Below are 18211 nucleotides of genomic sequence, written 5' to 3' on the forward strand. Positions count from 1 at the left end.
AGGATAGAGATAATCACAGAATATTATATGGAAAATGCTGATTTCTTAAAATTCAAATTTTTTAACAAATAATGGAATGTAACTAAGATTACAAGGGAAATAGTCAACTAAAAATAGCAGGATGTTTTTCTAATAAATTTCACATTTATATTTCTGTAAAGAACAATGGTCCTTTATACATTAAATTTTATAATATTTATTAAAAAATGGACAGGCAATTCTCAAAGGAAGAAACCCAATCTGTTTCTATAGATATGAATAATGTCCCAAATCAGTAATATTTTGAGAAATTCAAATTAAAGTAACTCTGAGGTTTTACTTCTTATCAATCAGATTGCAAACTTTAAAAAAAATTAAAAAAAGATGTGATTTTGAAAATTTCAAATGTTGTTGGGACTGTGAGAAAATAGGCACATTACCACACTGGTGTAAACTGTTCCAGTCATTCTAGAAAGTAATTTAGAATTATGCTTCAAAATGACTAAAATGTGGAGGAAAGCACAAAAATACCCTATTTTGGTATCGATAATGAACTGCAAACTAAGGGTATATCTATCAACTAGGTACTGGCTGAAGAAATTGTGACATATGAATATAAGGGAATAGTATTGTCTTATAAGACATAACTAAAGGGAGAGTTTCAGAGAAAATTAGGAATACTTCTATTAACTGATGCATTATAAGTGAGAAAATCTCAATTAATTTATACTATAATGCCAATATTGTAAAAATAAACAATTCTGAAACGCTTAAAACTTTGAACAATCTAATGGCCAACCATGATTCCTATATCCATTTATGAATCATGTTTCCTCATGACAAAGAAGTGATCACATGCAGAATGAGAAACACAATTTTGGACATGGTCAAAGTGAAATTTGTTTTACTTGACTGTGGTTATTTATAACAAAAGTGTTAAATTTGTTTTTTGTGGTGGAAATCCTTAATAATTGAAAAAATATTTTGAAGGTACAGTAATAAAAACAACAGCAATAACAACAATAAGTAATGATGGTTTTTGTAGCATTATTTATTTTGATTCTTACAGACATTGTAAGACACAAGGATCCATGTATTATCATTCATATTTTACAGGTCATGAGGATCAGAGAGGAAAAGTGATTTGAGTAATTTCATGTAATTGCTAAGTAGAATAATATTATATGATATGTAATATAATAAATAATATGCTGTCTTATCCTATGTTGTGTGTTATGTGCTGTATGTTATATGCTATGTGATATACATTGTGTGTTGTGCTACCCCACTTGACTTTCAAAATTGAATGAAGAATATAATGAAATTATTTTTATATTCTGGTTCAGTAGAAAGAACACTGAATTGGTAATTAGAAACAGAGTTACAGGCTCTTCTTTTTAATACAAGGATGACCTAGGGAAGTCACTTATCTTCTCAGTGTTCCTATGATTTCAATTGCAAAATCAAGAGGTTGGTCCAGATCACAGATGCCAAATATGACCAAGCCGCACCAGCCCTCGATTCAGGAGTTCCTGAGTTCAAATCCAGGCTCAGACACTTGACACTTACTAACTGTGTGACCCTGGGCAAGTCACTTAACTCCCATTGACCCCCCAAAAAAACAAAAACAAAAACAAAAACAAAAACAAATATGACCAAGCCAATCCTCAGTATATCTGGATCTATATTAAAATGTACTCAGGGAATATTTAATGTAATTAATAAAAGTATGCCAAAACAGCATAGATGCTATATTTTAAATTTAAATCAACATTTTCAGGGATGCTTCTATATGATTTAGTGGACCCCATTTTTATTTAAACTTGACAAGTGGTATTGATGCTAAAGTTTCTTCCACATGTAAATATATGATTTACTTAAGAACACAATATAACTAAGGGATAGCCAAAGAATTGAACCAATACCCTGTTTTTTTCCCACTAAAATAATATGTTCTTAATTTAAAATGAATATTTTTAACTGATTAGACTAAAATCCTGGCATCATGGTTCTACAGTTAGAAGGAGTTTTAGACATTAATTCAACTTTTAATTTAAGAGAAAAGGAAATTTGCGTTTACACCCAGCACAGTGTAGATATTTATTAAAGATCAACAACATAGTGAGTTATTCTGAACATTCAAACTTGAGCATTCTATTAATTTTATTTTATAGTCTTATTCATAGATGTTAATGCCAGCATAAATCAGCTCTTACAACTTAACTGGCTGGATTTCCCTCATTTTCCAAATGCTTTATAAAGCTCTCATAAAATTACATTGGTTTTCAATAAAGATATTTATGATCATTACAAAAGTGTTGGCTTAAGCTAATAAGTATGTTTGTAGACTCAGTATATTGTTCAAAGTTAATTTACATTGGTTGAAATACAAATGTATTGATTTAAATTTTGGAGCATAGCCCAGCATTTGAAACATTATGTGCTATCATTTGTGTGTGTGTGTGTGTGTGTGTGTGTGTATATATATATATATATATATATATATATATATATCTTCCTGTCTCTCCTCCCTTTCTCTTTCTTCATCTTTCTCCCTCTTCCTATTTCATTTTCTTCCTTCATTTTTCTCGTTCCTGTCTTCCCTCTATTTTTCTCTTTAACTATCCCTCTCAACCCTCTGCTTCCCCCTTACTATTCTCTGCCTTTAGAGAGATGAAAAAAATTATAAAGCTTATTTTAATAAGAACAAATATTATTTATTCATGAAATATCATTCTGCTTAAAGGCAATTGTTTTTTTACATATAATCAGCACTAACAACTACCTAACATCCAAATAAAATTTTCAGTTTTCTATAACAATTCAGTATCACAACAAAATTATAGTTCATGATATGGGGAGAAAGCACATGGGTCCTTAGGATTCCTCTGTAAAGAATTACACTCTCCCACAAGTCCTATTTAGGCATAAAAGAACAGGTTTATTGGGGTACAAGAGAAACTGGCCAGGAGGAAGGTTTTGGAGTAACAAAATGCTATCCTCCCTGACTAGCTTGGGGAGCTCTCTTTTATAGGGTTCAGATGGCGTGGGTAAGAATGTCCCTTATTGGGTGATGGGCTGGGATAGGTGATGATGGGTCATGAGCAATCTGGTGATGGGTGTTAACTCCATCCTGGTGGGTCCAAACAGCCTGCTGGTGGGCAGTTCCAGGTTGTCTTCTCCTGGTGTAGTCATGCCCAACAAGATTACCTCATCCAGGTGGTTAGGAGGGCTGGAATATGAGGTGGTGGTCCTGGAGCATGCTCAGTTCGATCTGGCAACGCTTATCTCTTTTGGATTTGTATGTCCTTGATTGAGCTCAAGGAGAGGCCTACTTGATTTCAAGGGAAAACTCCTGAGGTTTCAAGGAAAAAGTTCCTTGACCTCCCCAGACAACTTTTGGGGTAACTAGAGTCCATAATCCTCCCATAACAGTTCAGGAAACTAAATGCAGTTCTCAGCTTACATACATTGAACTTGACCCTTACAAGCAAATATCTTTCCTAGCAAGGTGGCAATAAGTACATTTTCCACCCAGAAGTTCCTAATACAGGAGCATCTAGGTGATGCAGTAGATAAAGTATCAGGCCTAGAATCAGAAAAACTCATTTCCTGAGTTCAAGTCTGGCCTCAGACTGTTAAGGCTAAAATTCTAGCTAGTCTGTCTAAAATATTTAATGAGTGGTCGCCAATAAATTATAAGCTTTAGCAAGAGTTAGACTTTTAAGCATTTATTAAGGAGAATAAGAATTTGGTAAAGAGAGAGAGAAAGGTCTAGATTCCTATCTATTAAAGGGAGAGCGCATTTCTAGCTCCCTTCTCCGCCAGAGTCCAGAGGAAAGAGAGCCCGAGACTCAGCGCCAGTCTCTTCCTTCCTCCTCCCACTAGCCCGCGTCAGGAAGTGACGCCAAAGAAAAGACTCCTGGTCTTGCCCTCAAAGACCTTCGCTTCATGGGTGAAACTCTTCTACAGTAAGTCTCCAGCAGGTGGCGTCATTCCAATCGTTACAAGACACTTATTAGCTGTTTGACACTATGGAAATCGTTTAACTCTGTTTGCCTTCATTTTTCATCTATAAAATTAATTGGAAAAGTAAATGGCAAACAATTCCAATATCATTGCCAATAAAACTTCAAGTGAGGTTGCAAAGATTTAGACATGACTGAAATGATTGAAAGAAAGGTCCTATTTTATATTGATTTCCTCTTCTTACTCTCTACTGAAGATACCCCTGGACTTGGAATCTTAGTGACCCACTCATTGCAAAGCTGGTGAAAAATAAGGTCTTGGATGATAGAACGGTGGTGCTGGCAGAGAAAGTGGGCTGTGAGATTAGAGGAGATTCAGAAGAGTTTAAGGTTTGTGAATTCTTGTCACACTCAATGAGCTAAATTGGATACAAGGGTCCTGGAGAATGTAGAAAATGGTCTTTCCTAAGGCTTAGAGTAAGTACATTAACAAAGCCTCTATTTTAGTACTTTGACTCATCACTCAGAAGGGACTTAGAAATTGAAGTTGCTCAATTCACAAGGCCTAAAATTTCAGCATAATGAAAATCCTCTTTCAGATAGTCATGTAGGTGGCAGTTAGGTAGCACAGTGGATAAACCACTGGCCCTGGATTCAGGAAGACCTGAGTTCAAATCTGATCTCAGACACTTGACACTTACTAGCTGTGTGACCTTGGGCAAGTCACTTAACCCTCATTGCCCCGCCCCCCCCCTCAAAAGAAAGGCATGTAGTATATTGAAAAGAAAGATGAATTTAGAATCAGCAGCCCTGAGTTTAAATCTTGGCTTTACATAAACTTAAACAAGTCAGTAATGTGACTGAACATCAATTTCACATGTCTAAAATGAGCGAGTTTCACTAGTTGACTTCCAAAGTTCCTTCTATCTCCAAGTCTATGATCTAACTCTAAGACTATTCAGTCATGGCAGAAGTGGTCCCATGACCACTCTCTCAAAAGAGAGACAACCAAACTTTTCTGTACTATCTTCTTTGCTCAGCTTACTGAACATACCTTAATCTATCAGTGGCCTTAACCATCCCAATGAGGAGAAATAATAATGTATATTTTTCACTTCTTTGCCTTGCTTGCTTTCTCTTTCATATTGGATTATCTCTCCCTCCAAAGTAAAAACCTACTGTTGTGTTGTGGGGGAAATGGGGTACGGGTTTGGGTTAGGGGTTGGGGTTCTTAGGAATTCCTATTTAAAGAATTATACCTTCTTGCACACAAAAGTAGTTAGAATACGATGGTAGTTTATTTAGGGGCAAGGGAAGGGAAGGGGGGGGAACCATGAAAGAAATCCTTGGACTTCTCATGGGGAGATAGTTACAAAGCACGTGGCTCAGAGGTACCAATCTCCTTGAGAAGACCGACAGGTATTTTTATAGAGGACTGATGGGGGGAGGGGTGACCATTTGGCTACGGAAAGTTCCTTTAGTGAGGGAGGACCATCCTCCACTGGTGGAAGCTGGGGGAATTGGGTGAGGAGTGGAGGACCATCCCTCACTGGTATTGACTAGAGTAATTGGGTGAAGGGTGGCTACAGGATCTCTTCAGGACACAAAGGCCACAGCCATACCCAAACTTATCTCCCTGGTGGTAAGGGAGACCAGAATGAAGGGTGGAGGTCCCAAAGCTAGCTCAGTCCAAACTGGTTCCGCTTATCTCTCTAGGTGTATCTGTCCTCTGGTTTAGATTCTTCAAGGAGAAGATCCCTCGATGTGCCCCAGAGAACTTGGACAAATTTTGTAAGTGTGAAGGGAGATGGACAGAGATTCCATACACATCAGCTTTTATGACTTTAAGCCAGAAGTCAAAAGGAAAGGATGGGGTCCCCTTGCTGGTTGAGAATCACCGCAAGTCCAAGCAATTAGCTAACCCTTTGGGCACCTCCTCTGAGACCCCAGCTCCCCCTGCTCCCCAAACTCATTCCCTACCTGTTTCTCATTTCACTCCTTCTTCCCCGCCTGCTTCCATACCTATGGGTCAACCACTGTCATATCACTCTATGACTGAGACCTCCCCTTGCCCACTGGCTGAGCTCAGAACCAATTCCCTCTGCCCTCCACAGCCAAGCTCTGGCCACACAGGGAGTGGATGTCAGTATCCTTCTATCCTGCTCTACCCCATTTACAATCTTGGGGAACTCCAATGCGTTCCTATTTCTCCTGTTTTTTTTCTATTCAGCAGCAGATCCCATCTGCTTTACCTAATCTGCAGTTGCCTATGGCCATCTCCTTTTCTCCATCTCCACCTACACTGCAGCCAAAGACTATTTCCACTCCCCCACTGGGCCCTCCACCCAATCCTCTGTCTCGGCCTCCACCTGAGCTATCTCCCCAACTGGCTTCACCCAGGTCCTTACCAGCATCTCCCACTGCTTTCCTGCTTCCATTAAGGGAATTTCCCATTGGGAAGGGCACAACATTAAGGTATGTTCCTTTTTCCATAAGCAGGTTATCTCAGATTAAAGAGAAATTGGGGAGCTACTCAGAGAACCCCACAAAGTTCATAGATGGCTTTAAGTCTGTGACACTGGAGTTTGACCTTTCCTGGACCAATTTGCACATTATTCTTGTCAGCTGTTGTACCCCTGATGAAAAAAACAGATTTGGGACCTGGCAGTACAAGTTGGAGATGAACACTCGCAGGTTGGAAATTGGGTTGGGGTCCCTGGATTTACAGATTTACAGGAGATTGGTACCTCTGAGCCACATGCTTTGTGCCTGTCTCCCCATGAGAAGTCCAAGGATTTCTCTCATGGTTTCCCTTCCCCCACCCCTTCCCTTCCCTTGCCCCTAAATAAACTACCATCTTATTCTAACTACTTTTGTGTACAAGAGGGTGTAATTGTTTAAAGAGGAATTCCTAAGAACTCCAACCCCTAACCCAAACCTGTACCCCATTTCCCCCACAACACTACTTATACATTGCTCTTTAACCAATTACCCACTTTAATGTTGAAAGGAATAGTAAGTCATTTATTGTTTTGTATTGTTTTGTTTTGTTTTCCTGGAATGACTTTATTTTGTTTTAAATCATAGAAGTATTTTATTATTTTCCAGTTACATGTAAAGATAGTTTTCAACATTTGTTTTTATAAGATTTTGAATTCTGAATTTTTCTCCCTCCCTCCCTTCCCACCCCCTTCCCCATGACAGAAATCAGTCTCCTATAGGTTATGTTAACCTGGAAATTAAGGAAACAGTCAATATAGGAGAAATAAGTTCTTTAATCAGGGCAGAGGAGTTATAACTCAAAGTATTGCAAAGCAATGTCCTAGGAGCACTGAGGACAGGGTTTATATGGGTTAAAAGAACAGAGGAAACTATGAGACTGCCCTTGGGAAAAGTAAGTTTCTCAAAGACAGAAACTACTTAATGTAAATGAATCTTTTACATAATAAACTAAAGTCCAGGAAGTAAGCTTGGGAATCTTTGGGAGAGGATAGTTTGTTTGGGAGAGACTCATAAGTTAATCAAGAATCTGGAATTGATGAGGAGGAGGGAATGATAAAGACAATTTACTGAGAAGTGTCTGATTCCCACCTCTTCCCCATTCCCAGGCCAATGAATTTCCTGGAGCTAACCATATAGTGTGGGAAAGAAAAGCATTCAAAAATTTCTGACACTCAGCATTGGAGAAAGTATCAAAGATCTTTATTTACACTCTCTCAAGAATGGGGCTGTTCACTAGTGGAATGGCACAAAAATGGCAGTTGGTGAATCCCTTTTATTCCGTGCCTGGCCCTCCCTTCTTCTTAAGCCACAATCTGCCCCCAATGACCAGGGCCAAGAACTAGCCAATCAGAATGCTGTATAGTCAATGGAGAAGGCAACACAGGGACAGCCCTCTAAATTCCTTGGGTTCCCATGCTAGGATAGGAGCCCAAACCCTGTCTGTAGACATTAGCATCACAAGTAACCACCTCTGTTCCCAGCTAAGCTCCAATCTACCTCTCAGATATTCCCAGACAGTTTCAATTAACTTTGATGGGGGGGGCAATCACATTAAACATATTTCTTCATTAGTCAGGTTGTGAAAGAAGAATCAGAACAAAAGGGAAAAACCTAAAAAAAGAAACACAAAACAAAAAGAGTAGAAATGGTATTTTTAAATCTGCATTCTGTTCCCACAGTTATTTTTTCTGGATGTGAACAGCATTTTCCATCATGAGTTCTTTGGAATTGTCTTGGATCATTGTATAGCTGAAAAGAGCTAAGTCTAGCACAGTTGATCATCACATAGTATTGCTGTTACTGTGTACAATGTTCTCCTGGTTTTGCTTATGAGTTATTTATTGTTGCCACTATAACCATGCTCTGGTCCAGAGTCATAACTAGTGTAGTGATTCTGAGGCTTAGCTTTAGAGCATCTCCTCTCCCTTCCTCTTTATCCTTTAGCTCCTGAATGTTGGACTGAAGAGCACCCATTTCTTCCATTGTTATACTGCTTCAATTGCTTCTGACTCCATACAAGGAGCCTATTCCATTTGCGAAACTGAGGATCACTATGACAACAAGTGTACTCCTCGCCTCTTCCAAGGGTCTATGCCCTTGTATTTCCCCTTGTCCCTAGTGCTTCATTTTATCTCTCAAATCAAAAGAACCAAATATGTCTCTGTTTTGGTACCTACTGTAATGGGGGAAAATGGGGTATGGGTTGGGTTAGGGGTTGGGGTTCTTAGGAATTCCTCTTTAAAGAATTACACCTTGGGGCAGCTAGATGGTGCAGTGGATAGAGCACCAGTCCTGGATTCAGGAGTACCTGAGTTCAAATCCGGCCTCAAACACTTAACACTTACTAGCTGTGTGACCCTGGGCAAGTCACTTAACCCCAATTGCCCCTAAAAAAAAAAAAGAATTACACCCTCTTGCACACAAAAGTAGTTAGAATAAGGTGGTAGTTTATTTAGGGGCAAGGGAAGGGAAGGGGGGAAGGGAAACCATGATAGAAATCCTTGGACTTCTCATGGGGAGATAGGCACAAAGCACGTGGCTCAGAGGTACCAATCTCCTCAAGTAAGAGACTGGCAGGTACTTTTCTAGAGGACTGATGTGGGGAGGGGTGACCATTTGACTGTGGAAAGTTCCTTTAGTGAGGGAGGGCCATCCCCCACTGGTGGTGGCTAGAGGAATTGGGTAAAGGGTGGCTACAATCTCTCTTCAGGACACAAAGGCCGCAGCCACACCCAAAGTTACCTCCCCAGGGGTAAGGGAGATCAGAATGAAGGGTGCAGGTGCTGAAGCTAGCTCAGCCCAATTTGGTTCCACTTATCCCTTATCCCTCTAGGTGTATCTGTCCTCTGGTTTAGTTTCTCAAGGAGAAGATTCCTTGATGTGCCCCAGAGAATTTCTGGAGTGCTCTGCACCCTACTCTAATTCAATCACTATTGCTTATACTTACTCTATCTCAATAGGTAGTTCTCAGAGGTTTTTACCATACACCCTCAAACGTGGAATATTTTATTTATCCTGCATGTGGTAGACAAAGAGCACTGTGGCCCTGACCAACTATTTAGTTAGAAGACAATTAGTGAAGATGGTGGAGAGGAATCAGCAAGCTGCCTGAGCTCTCCTTCTGTTCCCTCAAAAAGAACATTAAATCAAGCCTCTGGAGAGATTCTAAAACTATAGAACCTGCAAAGAGACAGAGAGACACAGTCTTTCAACCAGAGATAATTTAGAAGACTTCAGGAAAAGGTCAGTCTGACTTGAGCAAAAGGGAGGCCCAGCGCAGGGCAGCAGCCCAGCGCCAAGGGGGTCAGGGCAAGTCAGCAGGAAGATGCAGGCCACAGCAGAACAACTGAGGTCCCTGGAACCTGGCTCAAAATTCTGGTGGCCCAGTAGGACAGTGGAAAAACCTACCTGCACCAGCCGTGAGAGGGCAAGTTGCCTGCTGTAGGGCCACGAACAGGATAGGTGTGACCAGGCACACTGACCTAGCGCACTCAGACAGAAAATGCAGGGTGGAGGATCTCCACACACCATAAAGGCCTCAGAGTAAAAACCCGGTCACACAGCACCTATACCCCTGCACAAGAAGCCCAAAACAGGGACCCTGGTGCCCCCAGAGCAGACCTCAACTTAAAAAAATAAATAAATAAGCTGCAATAATGAGTAAGAAGCAAAAAAGAGCCCTCTCATTTGAGAGCTTCTGTATCAATAGGGAAGAAGCAAATACAAACTCAGATGAGGACAAAACCCTCAAATTGCCTACATGTGAAGCCTCATGAGGGAAGGTGAATTAGTCTCAAGAACAAAAAGCCTTCCTGCAAGAGCTCAAAAAGGATTTTAAAAATCAATTGAAAGAGGTAGAAGAAAAAATGGGGAGAGAAATGAAAGCAAAACAAGAAAACTATGAAAAAAGAATCAGTAGCTTGGAAAAGGAAGCACAAAGATTGACTGTGGAAAACAATTTCTTAAAAAATTCATCTGGCCAAATGGAAAAAAAGGTGCATAATTTCACTGAAGAAAACAATGCCTTAAAAAATTCATTTGGCCAAATGGGAAAAAAAAAAGATGCATAATCTTATTGAAGAAAACAATGCCTTAAAAAATTAATCTGGCCAAATGGAAAAAAAAGGTGCATAATCTCACTGAAGAAAACAATACCTTAAAAATTAAAATTGGACAGTTGGAAGATAAGGAATCCATGAGACACCAGGAATCAGTCATGCAGAATCAAAAGAATGAAAAAAAAATAGAAGAAAATGTGAAATAACTCATTGGAAAGACAACTGATCTGGAAAAAAGATCCAGGAGAGACAATTTGAGAATCATTGGACTGCCTGAAAGCCATGACCAGAAAATGAATCTAGACACCATATTCCAGGAAATTATTAAGGAGAACTGCCCTGATATCATAGAATCAGAGGATAAAATCATCATTGAAAGAATCTACCGATCACTTCCTGAAAGAGACCCCAAAAGGAAAACACCAAGGATTAATGTAGCCAAATTCCAGAATTATCAAGTGAAGGAGAAAATACTCCAAGCAGCCAGAAAGAAGCAATTTAAATATCCTAGACCCACAGCCTGGATTCCTCATGACCTGGCAGCTTCAACATTAAAGGACCACAAAGCTTGGGATATGATATTCCGGAAGGCAAAAGAGCTTGGATTGCAGCCAAAAATCTATTACCCAGCAAAATTGGGCATTCTCTTTCAGGAGAAAAGATGGACATTCAATGACATTGGGGACTTTCAATCATTCCTGATGAAAAGACCAGAACTGAATAGAAAATTTGATCTTAACATACAAGACTCAAGAGAAGTTTAAAAAGGTAAACAGATGGTAAAAAAGGTTACTAAATTATGTTAAACTGTTTATATCCCTACACAGGAAAATAATACTCATAACTCTTAAGAATTGCAAATGTATTTGGGCAGAGAAAAGGACTTTACAGAGAGGGTATAAATATAAATTGTCTTTGATGTGATGATACAAAGAAAATTAAGGGGTTAAAAAGGGATTCTATGGGGAGGAGAGGAAAGGGGAGGTGGAATGGGGCAAATTATATCATATGAAGAGGTGAAAAAAAATTATTACAATAGATGGAAAGAAAGGAGGGCTGATTATTGTTTCAACCCTACTCTCATTAGATTTCATTCAAAGAGGGAATAACATATACATTCATTTGGATAAAGAAACTTGGATCATTCTTTAGGGAAGCAAAAGTGGAAGGGAAAGGGGGGGCACGAATAGAAGGGAGGACAAAAGCAAGGGAGAAAAGGATAGAGAAAAGAGAGGGGGGGGTGATAAAAAGGGAGGGCAGATTGGGGGAGGCAGGGGTAAGAAGTAAAATGTCAGTGAAGAGGAATAGGGTGAAAGAAGGGGGGAAAAGTACAAAGGGGGAAAAAGTACAAAATAGAATGGAGAGGAATAGAAAATTAGTAATGATAACTGTGAATGTGAATGGGATGAACTCTGCTATAAAACGGAAGTGAATTGCAGAGTGGATTAAAAACCAGAATCCTATGATATGTTGTATACAAGAAACACATTTGAAGCAGAGAGATACACACAGAGTAAAGATAAAAGGCTGGAGCAGAATATATTATGCTTCAGCTAAAGTAAAAAAAAAAGCAGGGGTAGCAATCCTTATCTCAGACGAAATGCAGGCAAAAATAGATCTCATTAAAAGAGATAAGGAAAGGAAATACATCTTGCTAAAAGGTACAATATATAATGAAGTAATATCAATATTAAATATGTATGTGCCAACTGGTATAGCATCCAAGTTCTTAGAGGAGAAGTTAAATGAGTTACAAGAGGAATTAGACAGTAATACTATACTAGTGGGGGATCTGAATCTCCCCCTCTCAGAATTAGAGAAGTCTAGCCAAAAAATAAATAAGAAAGAAGTGAAAGAGGTGAATAGATTACTAGAAATGTTAGACATGATAGATGTCTGGAGAAAATTGAATGGGGATAGAAAGGAATATACCTTTTTCTCAGCAGTACATGGCACATATTCAAAAATTGACCATGTATCAGGGCACAAAAATATCATAGTCAAATGTAGAAAGGCAGAAATAATAAATGCATCTTTCTCAAATCAAGATGCAATAAAAATTACATGTAAGAAAGAGCCAGGGAAAAGTAGAATGAAAATCAATTGGAAACTAAATAATTTCATTCTAAAGTATGAATGGGCCAAACAACAAATCATAGAAACAATGAATAACTATATCCAAGAGAATGACAATAATGAAACCACATACCAAAATCCATTGGATGCAGCCAAAGCAGTGGTTAGGGGAAAATTTATACCTCTAAATGCTTACGTGAATAAAAAAGAGAAAGAGGAGATTAATGAATTGGGCATGCATCTTAAAAAGCTAGAAAAAGAACAAATTAGAAATCCCCAATTAGACACTAAATTAGAGATCCTGAAAATTAAAGGAGAAATTAATAAGATTGAAAGCAAACAACTATAGAATTAATCAATAAAACTAAGAGCTGGTTTTATAAAAAAAACAATAAAATAGATAAAATATTGGTTAATTTCATTAAAAAAAAGAAAAAGAAAGCCAAATTACCAGTATCAAAAATGAAAAGAGTGATGTTACCACCAATGAAGGTGAAATTAAATCAATAATTAGGAATTATTTTGCCCAACTGCATGCCTATAAATTTGACAATCTAAATGAAATGGATGAATATTTACAAAAATACAAACTGCCCAGGTTACCTGAAGAGGAAATATAATCCTTAAATAAACCAATATTAGAAAACGAAATTGAATAAGCCATTAATGAACTCCCTAAGAAAAAATCCCCAGGTCCAGATGGGTTTACAGGTGAATTTTACCAAACATTTAAAAAACAATTAATTCCAATATTATACAAATTATTTGAAAAAATAGGTGCAGCAGGATTTCTACCAAATTTGTTTTATGACACAAATATGGTGGTGATACCAAAACCAGGCAAAGCAAAAACAGAGAAAGAAAATTGTAGACCAATTTCCCTAATGAATATTGATGCTAAAATCTTAAATAAGATATTAGCAAGGAGATTACAGCAAGTGATCACCAGGATAATACACTATGACCAGGTGGGATTTATACCAGGAATGCAGGGCTGGTTCAAAATTAGGAAAACTATTAACATAGCCAACCATATCAATAAGAAAACCAACCAAAATCATTTGATTATCTCAATAGATGCAGAGAAAGCTTTTGACAAAATACAGCACCCATTCCTAATAAAAACACTGGGGAGTTTAGGAATAGGTGGAGCTTTCCTTAAAATAAAAAAAACAGTATCTACCTAAAGCCATCAGCAAGTATTATATGCAATCTAGATAAATTAGAGGCCTTCCCAATAAGATCAGGGATGAAACAGGGATGTCCATTATTACCCCTATTTTTTAATATTGTAATAGAAATGTTAGTTTTAGCAATAAGAGAAGAGAAAGGAAATAAAGGAATTCGAATAGGCAAGGAGGAAACAAAACTATCACTCTTTGCAGATGATATGATGGTATACTTAAAGAATTCTAGAGAATCAACTAAAAAATTACTTGAAACAATTAACAACTTTAGCAAAGTAGCAGGATATAAAGTAAATCCACACAAATCATCAGCATTTCTATACATGACCAACAAAGTCCAGCAGCAAGAGATAGAAAGAGAAATTCCATTTAAAGTAGTGGTAGATAATATAAAATACTTGGAAGTCTACTTGCCAAGACAAACCCAGGAACTCTATGAACACAACTACCAAACACTCTTCACACAAATCAAATCAGATCTAAATAATTGGAAAGATAGCAATTGCTCATGGATAGGCAGAGCTAATATAGTAAAAATTACAATAGTACCTAAATTAATTTACTTATTCAGTGCCATACCAATCAGACTACCTAAAAATTATTTTATAGAGCTAGAAGAAATTATAACAAATTTCATCTGGATGAAAAAATCAAGAATATACAGGGAAATAATGAAAAAAAATCACAGGAAGGGGGGTGAGTGGTACAAAACCTGAAGCTTTGCTATAAAGCGGCAGTCATCGAAACTATCTGGTACTGGCTAAGAAATAGAGTGGAGGATCAATGGAATAGGCTAGGCACAGGAAACACAGTAGTAAATGACACTAGTAATGTAGTGTTTGATAAACCCAAAGACTCCAGCTTCTGGGATAGGAACTCAGTATTTGACAAAAACTGCTGGGAAAACTGAAAGATAGTATGGCAGGAATTAGGCATAGACCAACATCTGACACCTTATACTAAAATAAGATAAAAATGGATACATGATTTAGATATAAGAGGTGATACCATAGGTAAAATAGGAGAGAAAGGAATAGTCTACCTATCAGATCTTTGGAAAGGAAAACAGTTTATGACCAAACAAGAGATAGAGAATATTATAAAATTCAAAATGGATGATTTTGATTACATTAACTTTAAAAAATTTTGTACAAAGAGAAGCAATGCATTCACAATTAGAAGGGAGGCAGAAAGCTGGGAAACAATTTTTGTGGCCAGTACTTCTGATAAAGGCCTCATCTCTAAAATATATAGGGAAATAAATCAAATTTATAAGAATCCAAGTCATTCCCCAATTGAGAAATGGTCAAAGGATATGAACAGGCAGTTTTCTGATGATGAAACCAAAGCTATCTATTCCCATATTAAAAAAATGCTCTAAATCTCTAATGATTAGAGAGTTGCAAATTAAAACAACTCTGAGGTACCACCTGACACCTATCTGATTGGCTAAAATGACAAAAAAGCAAAATAATAAATGTTGGAGAAGCTGTGGAAAAATTGGAACACTAATGCAATATTGGTGGAGCTGTGAACTGATCCAACCATTCTGGAGAGCAATTTGGAATTAAGCCCAAAGGGTGATAAAGCTGTGCTTACCCTTTGAGCCAGCAATACCACTTTTGGGTTTTCTTCCCAGTGAGGTCATGGAAAGGGGAGAGGGACCCACATGTACAAAAATATTTATAGCTGCTCTTTATTTGGTGGCAAGGAATTGGAAGTTGAGGGGATGCCCATCATTTGGGGAATGGCTGGACAAGTTTTGGTATATGAATACAATGGAATACTATGTGCTGTAAGAAATGATGAGCTGGAGGAGTTCAGAGAAACCTGGAGGGTCTTGTGTGGGCTGATGATGAGTGAGATGAGCAGAGCCAGAAGAACATTGTACACAGTATCATCAACATTGTGTGTTGATCTACTGTGATGGACTATTTTCTTCTCACCAATGCAATGGTACAGAAGAGTTCCAGGGTACCCATGATAGAAGAGGATCTCCAAATCCCAGGGAAAAAACAAAAAAACAAAAAACTGTGGAGTATAGATGCTGAATGAACCATTCTATTTCTTTTGTTTTTGGTGCTGTTTTTCTATTTTGAGGTTTTTCGTCATTGCTCTGATTTTTCTCTTATAACATGACTAATGCAGAAATATGTTTAATGTTATTATGTGTGTGTGTGTATATATCTATATATATATAATCTATATCAGATTACCTTCTGTCTAGGGGAGGGGGGAGATGGAGGGGAGGGAGGGAGAAAAATAAGAAATTGGAAAGCTTGTATAAACAAAATTTGAGAACTATCTTTACATGTAATGGGAAAAAAATACTTTATAATAATTTAAAAAGAAGACAATTAGCTTTTTTAGTCACCCTTGCTGACTCATATCCCTAAAGAAAACTATAGTGAACATATTCTCTCTGTCCAGGAAGTTGTAAAATAAATGCATCAATGAAATATTGCCTTTAGTTCCAAGTTCTTAGGACAGAAATCTCTAGTAAATATAGTAATTGTAAATTTTTTTACCTTCCCTATTTTTTTCCATGATATCCCTAGACAACATCAAATTCACGGAATAGCACACAGTATTTCAGCAATTCATTGATGTGCAGCATCTCATTTGCCAAGTTAAGAAAACAAAACACGCATTTAAACATAAATATAAACAAACATTTATGAAACAAGGATAATTCTTCCATGTACCCAGGGAGACATTTGCATTCAAAGTGTGCAATACTCAGGACAGAGTGGAGTGAAAATGAAGGTCATTTGCCTCAGTGTCCAATTGAAATTAATTTCAATGTCACAAGTTCTATGAATGAACTTTGATACTGTCTGTGCATTGATAGGATTATCCTCTTTTGTCTCCCTTGCTCCTATGGCTTTCTTTTCTTCTTGACACAAATCCAAAAGTGGGAGTTGTAAGCTTGGAAAACAAACTCGCCAACTCTACCAGATCTAAAGTCAAGGCAAACACCTGGATTGAGGGTGGTGTAACGATTGGAATGACGCCACCTGCTGGAGACTTACTGTAGAAAAGCTCCACCATGAGGTGAAGGTCTCTGAGGGCAGACCATGTGTCTTTTCTTTGGCATCAGGAAGTGAAGATTGTTTGTGGGAAAAGGAAGGGGGAGACTGGTACTCGGACTTGCGCTCTTTCCTGTGGATTCTGGTGGAGAGCTGAGCGAGAAATGCACTCTCCCTTTAATAGATAGATGAATGTAGGCCTTTGTCTCTCTCTTTACCAAATTCTTATTCTCCTTAATAAATGCTTAAAAGCCTAACTCTTGCTAAAGCTTATAATTTATTGGTGACCACTCATTAGATATTTTAGACAGTATAGCTAGAATTTGCTTTAACAGTGGGAAGGAGGTTGAGGAAGAAGCTGAAAATCTTCTTATACCATAGAAATCCATCCATTTCTATTGCCATCCTCTCAAAGGATCAGAGATTGAGAGATACAGAAACTGAGATCTACAAAATTTAAGTGGCTTGTGAACAATCACAAACTTTCAAAATATTTCTAAGATAGGATTCAGACTGGAGGTCTTCCTTACTCCAAGTCAGCATTCTGTTTGCAGGAAACTTCTCTGAGAGAATTCCACATTTGCATATGAAGGAGGTCTTTGCTTAGATCTTGAAATGAACTATAAAAAGATGCACATATCCTTGGGGAAACTGCAGTATGTTCTATTGAAAGTACCAAGTATGAATATTAATTAACTACAACAATTGTGCTTCTGGGCAAATATTTTTACTTTTGCTCTGCCTTGTTTTCATGCTGTTAGCCAGTTTTGTCTATCTTCATTTTAATTTGTCCTCAGTACCTTTTAAACTGCCTTCTCCTCAGCTCTCATAGTCATGGATTCTTTATCAGCAGACCAGAATTAAATTCATGAAAAGAGAGGAAAAATTAGCAAGACTGGATTCTGTCCAGTGTTGTGGCACCTTGACTTGCTTCCCTTTCTCTTAAAAATTTCTATCTATACTAATGTTTTATTCCTTAAGGATAAAGTGTAGAGGGAAGGAAATGTTAAACCCTTATTCCACTGCTGATTTTTGCTTTCTTCAGCCCTTTAGCCTAACTTCAAGTTTCTCAATTTCTAACTCTTATCTTTGTTCTCATTTATAAGCCTCCACACTTCTAAATGCCTCTCTGAAGCTGTAAACCTTTTCACATCTTAACTCTCTGAAACTTTGATCCCTGAACTTCTTTTCTCCTATATCCTTGCAGTATCTCCTACTCCAAGTCATGTTGTTGTTCAGCAGTTTTTCAGATGTATTCAACTCCATGTGACTCCATTTGGGGGTTTCTTGGAGAAATACAGGACTGGTTTGTCATTTCCTTTTCCAGCTCATTTTACAGATGAGAACAAAGAGGGTTCAGTGGACTTACCCAGGGTCAAACAGCTAGTAAGTGTCTAAGGGCCAGATTTGAA

General features: G+C 37.8%; 1 pseudogene; it reads left to right on the forward strand.

Moving 5' to 3' along the window:
- The first annotated feature begins 3079 nt into the window (after positions 1-3079).
- The window catches only part of LOC122747399, a 54874-nt pseudogene continuing 39742 nt past the window's right edge, over positions 3080-18211 (forward strand).

Source organism: Dromiciops gliroides, chromosome 3 (genome assembly GCF_019393635.1).
Source record: "Dromiciops gliroides isolate mDroGli1 chromosome 3, mDroGli1.pri, whole genome shotgun sequence".
Taxonomy (NCBI): Eukaryota; Metazoa; Chordata; class Mammalia; order Microbiotheria; family Microbiotheriidae; genus Dromiciops; species Dromiciops gliroides.